General features: G+C 28.4%; 1 long non-coding RNA gene across 1 annotated transcript in view; it reads left to right on the plus strand.

Moving 5' to 3' along the window:
• The window catches only part of LOC132726778 (uncharacterized), a 64,497-nt gene extending 55,788 nt beyond the window's left edge, over positions 1-8,709 (plus strand). The window contains exon 3 of the long non-coding RNA XR_009625251.1: positions 8,576-8,709. This is a non-coding gene — a long non-coding RNA (uncharacterized LOC132726778). The remainder of the gene's footprint in view (positions 1-8,575) is intronic.
• Positions 8,710-9,188: the final 479 nt, after the last annotated feature.

The raw sequence follows: 9,188 nt of genomic DNA on the forward strand, positions 1-9,188 counted from the left end.
TTTTTCGATCTTATGTCACTTAAACAACAACAGCAGCAACACCAATAAATAGAGCAACGACTATAACATTATTATCATCTGATGATTAAAGACAGAGCTATACACTGGAATGTAAAAAAATACGTGTGCATAAAGTAGATCATCTGATAAACTCTTTGTACATTATTGAAAGGATTGTCAAATAAAAAAAAATATCAACAATATTGGTAATCTTTTAATTAATCTCCACCTTATATTGTAATCATTTTTATTGTCTCTTCTAGCTGAAATTTCAAAATTGTCCCTAGAGAGAAGGTAGGTTATCTTCATTCACGTATAAACCTTAATTAAATAGCATTAAACTTTTTTGTTAACAACATTAGAAATGTCAAAATGTACAAGTAAAATGCACATTAATTTTAAATGGCAGGTTCTTTCTGTTAATTATCTTTTTATTGATTTTTGTTATAAAATTGAAAATATCTGACAGAAGGTACGCTTAAAATGAGGAGATTCTTATGCATCAGATATGCTTTCAGTTAAAACCGATTGTTTTCAATCATAAATGAAGCCATCATTCTATGCTACTTAGACAAAAATCGCAATTGACAGGAATTATCGTGCCTGAAATCGAATTTAATGTGCACTTGAGGGTTTATTTAGTTATAGAATGTTCAATAAATGTGCTGCACTCATACTACAGACGTTTCATTATGGCACTTCTCTGAAACAGAAGTCACGCAATATCTAAAACATATCAACATACACTGGTTTTAATTTGCCTTTTCACAGACTCTACAAAGATCAAACATGTAAATTAAACGATGTTTGTTTTGTTTGAACCAGTATGTATATAATGCAAGTGTGGTTATAACATAACTAACTTATTTCAGGCATGAACGAATTCTCCATTATCATCCCTACACATGATTAATTCATGCCTTTTTGTGTTTAATTCTGTATTTCAATGAATGTGTTTCAATGAATTAAGATCGCAGGTTATCTTAGTTAATCAACATGAAGCGAAAGATCAAATATTAAGAATTAGTTATCCATATCGTTCACAATCTGTTATTTTGAGAGACATCAAATGAGCTTATCTGATTCTTTATTTACTTGTGATATATAAATGAACTATTTCATATCACTGTTTGTTGTAATGTTGTCATTTGTGTTAGTGTATTGGTGTGATGTCGTTACTTTCCATTTGTTAAAAATATATATATGAAATGGATACTCGACTACATTGATTTGTCAGTGAGAGTTATACGTTATATTGTAAGTTATAAAAGATAAACTATTTATAAGAAATTATACTTATGTTCATTCCGTAAAAAATATATATATTCACTAACACCTTTCACATCAATATATAATTACGTTGTTTTCATAATGTTTAAATATTTATGTTGTATTTATGTCTTTCATGAAATTAAGTATGTTAAATGAAAATTGATTTACGTGATAGCACAATACAGCCTTCTTGAATAAATAAAAAACATTTCACTTCTATAAGAAATAATGAAATTTAATCTAGTAAGTTAAAACAATGATTTATTGCAATTTTATCCTTGAAAACATGAAGGACAAAAAGCACATAGTCGTCATTAATCAGAAACACTACACATGTCGAAAATTCAAACATTTCTAGACTGCTCAAATTGACTAAATAAGTTAAACGATGGTTTAAAGTAGTTTTTTTTGCATTTTCAGTCCACAATTAAATATAGTAAGACTTTCAAAGGAAATACAAAAAAAACCCCAAACAATTACACGTTGAATGAAATTATCTTCTCGTTGATTACAACCGATTGTCAGTTAAGTGTATCATTGAGGGATTAAACGTTGTTATAGTTCAATTTTACTGAATTATTTCTTAATTTTGTATAGAGCTACCGCCTCAATATTTAAATAAATGCAAACATAGTTGAACTGACTGACTGCTGAGAAAAGTCATGATTCAATTTGAAAAGAAGAATGACTTTCATTATGAAATGAGAGTGCGTGTTATGTTGCTTCAAAAATATAAGGAATTTGTCAGAGGTAAATGAATATTGTATAATAAATTAATTGATTAAGAAATGACACAAGGTTTAGTTACATAGTTAATATTTTACATGTAATTGAACATTTAGTTTTCATTATATTTGATTTTCGATGAATCATAATGTTTTTCATTGTTAAACTTGTAGCCATTCGTAATATATAACAAACTTTAAACGGTAAAAATAATATTATATCCAATGTGTCTTCATCTTCACCATCCAACCTGTGACCTGAAGTAAAATGACATATGCAAAACTGTCATTGATTTGAGAAAGATAGCATTCCTTTATTTATCTTAAGAGTTGCCCTATTAACTTCAGATTATCATATTTATTGCCAAGGGTACTTGATGTATTTGCTAGGTATTGGTGTCGGCTTGGTAGTGATATGTATTTAAGAATACGTGTTTAGCAAATGACCATAGTCTATAGTTTTATGTCATATTTGAGTTAAGTTGTTTGGAATGGAATAGAACACAATCGATCACATCAATTTATTATTTTCATGAAAAAAACAACATTTCGTTTATGTTGAAGACTATTTGATATATTCGACAAGTTCTTACAATATTCTATGCAATCGGTTTAATAATAGATGTTGGTAATCTGTCAGAAATTTTATGTTTGCAAAAATAGCATTGGTCAGCGTTTAATTATACTAACGACCAACTCTTATGCACATGTTAACAGCAAACAACTATTAATATATCATGAGACTTGAAAATCATTTTTATTTAAAATGAAATATTACGAAAAAATAGAGAAAAACAGCAACTGTCACTTCATAGTTTTATATTTAAACTGGCAGAAATGTTCACCACACGAAAATGTTAAATAATGACTACTGTATTTTACGATTACTATTTAAATTGAAATTTCTATATAATCGATGTCTGAATAAAGATGTTTTGAATAATCATATTAATTGATAGGAAAGTAAAAGATTTAAAATAATTAGTTGACCTTTAAGTTAAACATAATTATATTAACCGACAGAATGAATCGTTATGACAATATTTCTTTATTCAATTAAAATATAATGTACAATGTGTTATAAGTGCATGTTACATGTTTAAATATCAGATAAAACTTATATTTGATATTAGTATAAATTTTTAATCGATCGATATAAAGATGTTGTCTTTTATATAAGTCTTCAACAGTATACTTACTTACGTATTTACATATAAGATGATATTTATGTTTTGTCTTATAGAGAATAATTAAGTGATGTGAAATATGTACATTTTATCTTGCTGATTATAAGAATATGATCAGCACTATGCATATGAAATATTAGTTAATATTGACATACTACTGTCGTAATTATCAGGTAATTTGTAGTTACTACAGCAAATTAGGTATTACAATTAATACGAATAGATAAAATATAGCATTGTTGCAAAATTCATGTTGAATGTGAAGGCATTTTATTGTCACAGATCAGATGTGATCTTAAAATACTCGATAAGCCCTGTGCACTTATATCTATCTATTGAGAGCGACGATATACGATGTTCGATTGTGAATAGAAAAGTGACGATATGTATAAATTGTCATAATTGAGTTAAAATAAAACTTTTGTAGGTAAGGATTCCAACGAGTTACTTTGAAAATTCTGTTATCATCAAATGAGCTTGAGTCATTTTGAAAAAGAGGATACTGTTTTATTAGTATAGAGTATTGAAGCTCCCGGCTCGTATAATTGAATGTGATATTTTGCATATTTTGTCTAGGTACAAAAATATCAATGTATACACACGACAAAATAGATCAGTGCCATTAACGTAAATCACATCGAAAGTTTTCAAAAATATCTGACATTTCATATATGTCTTGAAAACAATCTTATTAGGCGTTTCATAGAAATACTGAAAACATAATCTATGGTGTGCGTTTTATTAGAATATACTTGTTGATTCGTTTTTTTGTGTGTGTGTTTTTGTTCGTCATTAGATTTTTCCCATGATCAGTAAAGTAACCTAGCGTGACATTGTCTCTTTGAGAGATGTGATTTTTTAAAAAAATGTAAATAACTTGTCACTTAGACCGTTTCTATTTAAACCAAACGAAATGATTTATATTCGGATGAGAAATAAGAATATAAATTTTAAACAAAATTCTACTTCAATACTGTGTTGATATTGGTCAAGAAAAAAACAATAATAATTATTAGATGTCATCTGAAAAGTCACTTACAAATGTTGGATTCCTCACAGACTAGATCAATCAGAAATGAATTAGCCTAGTTGCCATTAGTATCAACACGTGTGCTATTACAATCAGTCAGAAGTACAAAATGTGTTGTTCATAGGCTTTATCTGAAATTGCAATTAGTGTAATTGAAAATAAAAAGAAACATAAAAAACTTTTTTATAATGAAGTTTGATTCTATTTAACTTTGATGTTAATAAGCTGATGGCGATCATGTTTAATGACAGTAGTTTTGCATCAACGATGTCGGATGTAAGACATACTTAAAGTCCTTAAGTCCTTAACTAAATGGTAAACGGGGATTATAACGTGCATTTAATCGAACATCGCAAATAAAAAGGACGTAAAATAAAAGTACACAATGCCGTTATGTAAAAATTCAAGTATAAGATATAATAACATTCTTAAATTTAAGATCAAATAGTATTATATAAATTAGTTTTGAAATGTTTATGAAAAATATATATTGAATTGAATGGAATCCATATTTTAACGACAACCTTTAAATGTAATGATTCATAAATTATTGTGTTGAACGAGTTTTGTATAATTATGGTTCTACTTGACTTACTTAACAGAATAATAAATTAGAAAAAGTGTACCGCTTAAGATATAAAGTTACAAAATTACAATTTAAGCCATTTCTTTATTTTTTTTGACATTCCTCTTATACTTTGCAAAGTTAGTCAACGTTTTTCTTCCTTTAAATATTGAAAGTAAGAAAAGGATAATGAATAAGAAAATAAAACTTTCACAATCCACAATCCAGCATCTGATTAAAAGTAAGTGTAGTTTTTTCTTTATAATTTGGCTTTAAATGAACCCCTAAACAAAAAAACACTTATTGTGTTTTTTAAACTATTATGTTTTGAAAAAATCATATTCTTAACGATTTTGAAGGAATCGTATTACATATTTCCGCTTTTGTTTATATTGTCGGTATAATGGATTATATTGTTTTTTATCTAAAGAGGTATGCTAACATGATAGTTATATTATGCCGAGGTTTTAAACATTATTGGCATTCCATTTCAGTTAAACCTTCCTAGTTTTATTCAGTCTTATGAATGTATCATTGATCTTTTCATTAATTAGTGTTGTAGTTGGTACAATATCAATATATCTAATGTCTTACGTAAAAAATGTTAAGCTTTAATTTAACATAAAAAATGAGAAATGAGAAATGTATGCCATATAAATAGAAAACAATGTATTTGAATGTTTATTTTTAAAAAATTTTTTTTGCTCTTTTGCTCTCGTTTTTATTTTTCTAAAATAAAACTTCGCAATTAACTTATTTTACTTAGTTAAAGACATCTGAAATTATTATATGTATGTATATATACTCGGATATTAAAAAATGTAAAATTCAACGCTGAACATTTTTGAAACAATACTTAAAATAACAAAATAATTATATTTTGTTGATATTCAAAATGTTTGACATTTTTATTTCACAACCAATGATTTGCCGTAATGTTATACAGCTAAAGATATAGTGTTTGCAGTTCCTAAGGCCTTTTTTGCGAATGGTTTTGTTCATTTATTCTCCAAATGTGATTTAAATTTGATAGTAATTGAAATGTCGATATCATGAACGAGTGACAATCCTACCTATAGCTAAAATAATGTTGAAATATCAAATAACATACTTTTTAAGGTTAACTCTTTTCAAGTCAGCATTTAATTTGTGTCTTCGTTTTACAATTACAAAGCAATAAATTGTAACGTTGATACAGTTGTAGTTAGATATACTAACGTCGAAAAAACGAACATATCTCGTTTTTATATTACATGACTCCGTCTGTTCATCTAAAATATGTTGTAAATAAAATACTTATAAACAAATAAATTGTTAAAAAAGAACATTCATTGATTTGATGTATATGTTTATAGACCAATAAAATTTAAATTGAATTAAATCAAAATTTGAACTTCAATTTAATCCTGTTATCTCTGGTTGAAAATAGGTGTTTTGTTTTCATTACCCCTCACTTTTTTGTACTGTGAATTTCCCAAAGGCCTCTTGTGGTTATTTTTACTGTTAATGCAAGTGTACCATAAGACAAATAATTTTGTACTGTTACATAGGTAACAGTACTTTTAAACAATATAAAATCTGGTCACGTGGTCTATTTCTAAATAAAATGAAATAAAGTGGCCGCCATTTCTTTCTCGATGCATTCTTATTTTCGACGTTCACCACTGTAGGACATCACCATCTTCTCTGCAACTATGACACCCATAAAATTTAGTTATTTTCAACCTGGAATGCTTTTCGCGTATAAAATATCTTTTTGTTGAATAGTCAAAAAGTTTTCAATGGAAGAAATTGCAATGTAAATTACTATGTGTCAAACTGGAACATGCAGTCGATTTAAGCATGCAACAAAGGATTATTTAACAATTTTAATCAGTGAAACGTGACAGATATGGTGGACAGACATATGATATCATTGTTATTTTGTCAAAAACCATGCAAAGAATATTCTGGAAACAGAAGGATCAGATTTCACAGATCATAACCGTATAAATGGGTTAGTGTTTTGTTTTCTAAATGAAACACAGCTTATTGTATGTTTATGACTAGTAGATATCATCACTTGCTTAAGGAATAAAAGAAAAAGAAAACTTCTCAAGCACAACAGCTTGAAATTCTATCAATAATCGCTCTAAATTTCGATTAAAAATCCATACATATGTATAAAAAAATTATATATAGGTAATCGGACTTTAGAGCGATTATTGATAGAATTTCAAGCTCCTGTGTCTCAAGTAAAAAAATAATCTGGAAACAAAGTGATCCCTCGGAAGCATTAATCACAGCAAAATTACAAGAGAATTGCAGACTCGGTTTGATTGATTTGATTGACATGAGGGATAATGAAAACGTGCAACATCCCTTACGCCCCCTAGCACCGGCTTGAGCGGTACTCAATTCTCAACACTTAATAGTGCTGGCATCAATGATCCCGAAGGACCAGAGAAATATAACAACACTGAAATGAAGTACGGGGCAACTTTTTACAGCTGCCACACAGCACTTGACACCTGCTGTAAGCCTAAAGTACACATGTTACTATTTTTCTTTCAATACATGTCAGGAATTTGTCTTAAACACAAATGCTCTTAATCGTTAATATGACTTTCATATCCGAAGTTACTGTACTGAAAACAAGGGACGGGGAGTCTCGGTTAGATATCACAGGATCATTTGTGTAACTTACCAAAAGAAACGAAAGTAAACGAGAGCAAATGTTACTTTTATGAATTGTATTAAATACCACAAGTTCATAGTTTACAAAATATAAAACGAATAAGTTGGGGTAATATAAAACAATCGGAAAAACTCGATCGGAAATAAAAACAACGGCTTACCGCAATGGTTGTCAGAGCGCTTCTCGTCTTTTATGACGTCAAACCTTCATGTCTAAGTGTTTGTTCAAGTTTGACGTCATAAAGTTACGTCATAAACGTGTCCATTAACAAAATACTTGTTAAATAGAGGATACTGAATTTATTGCACGAGTTGAATAAAATTATATTATGCGATCCTCTGGCAAGCATACTATTACTTTATTCAATGAGTTCAATAAATTCAGTAATGAACTTATATGAATTTAATATTCTATTTATCACATACCCAAAACAAAGACTGCTAAAAGTGAAAAAAGGATCATTTTTCATTGACGCGCCTATAGTATAACGCTAACATTTAGCACGTCTTTACACTATGTTTGTATAACGCTAATGACGTCACGTCAAATTGTATGCACGGCCGTGCAATGCCGTTTTTACGGAGTCCCAAAATCGGCACGGGTGTGTAATAATATCAATTAACAGAATGAGACAACTTTGTGTTGGCAAATTTTAAAAGTGCTGAATAAATCCAAATACTTATGTGTTTAGCAGGGTAAATAATTACCTACCTTTAAACAAGAAAAGAGATTGTATAGGGTTTCTGAAGTGATCGTATAGTATTAGTATTACGAAAATGGAAACTAAGATATCAGTAATAAATAAAGGGATAGTAATTATATCAAGTAAACTTGGCCATCTATTGCAGTACTTTCAAAATTAAAGTCGAATAGTAATAAATAGTAATAAATCAATCATTTATATTGTTTGTACATCATACATAAGAAGTCTACTTCTGTCTTCTATAATAACTAAAAGTAGTTCGTTTTGAGTCATTGTAACAAGCATGAATTACATTGTGTTTCAAATCAGAACTTTGTGTCTATGTATTTGACATCTATAAGTTTCTACAAGTTCCATATTTGAACAAATTAAAAGATAAAGACTCTTAAAGCTTACAATGTTTTCATTTTTTTCAGGCAGCTGAAATAATGAGCATTTAATCTCCATACAGATGTTAAAGGGCTACTGTCTAATGAAGGTATGTTTATTAACTTGCGACAATTTGTGGTTTCTTTTATTATATAAAAAATAGAATTCGTTAGACATATTTTATTGTAAACTTTATAAGCTGAATAATAAGCTTTTTCTGTTAATTAGCACAGAATCAATGTTTCATAATTACGATTCACAATATATATATAAAAAGAGTTAGTTACAATATTATTTAGAGTTAAGACTTTAGCTGTGACATTGCAGATAAATTATTAACATGTACAGTATTCTACTCGTATATATTTATTTTTTGTCGACGTTTCTCTGTCAAAATTAAGTTAAACATGTATATCTATGAATTCAGAACATACATTATACGTTTTTTGACTGTAAAGCAATAAAATAGACCTTTGGTTGAAAAAGGCTTTTTTGGTGATTTCTGATGACTTTAAATATTATACAAACTTATCAAAGGTCAGGTCAGTCTTGCATTATTATAAGCTTCTGTCAAATCACTTACATGAATTGGCATTTGCATGTAAGAGAAAAGGTAATCTCAGATAAAAAGAATAATTCAGATATTGTTTTATTTTCTCA

The sequence above is a fragment of the Ruditapes philippinarum genome, unplaced genomic scaffold, assembly GCF_026571515.1.
Source record: "Ruditapes philippinarum isolate M1 unplaced genomic scaffold, ASM2657151v2 ctg8899_1_1_1_1, whole genome shotgun sequence".
Classification (NCBI taxonomy): domain Eukaryota; kingdom Metazoa; phylum Mollusca; class Bivalvia; order Venerida; family Veneridae; genus Ruditapes; species Ruditapes philippinarum.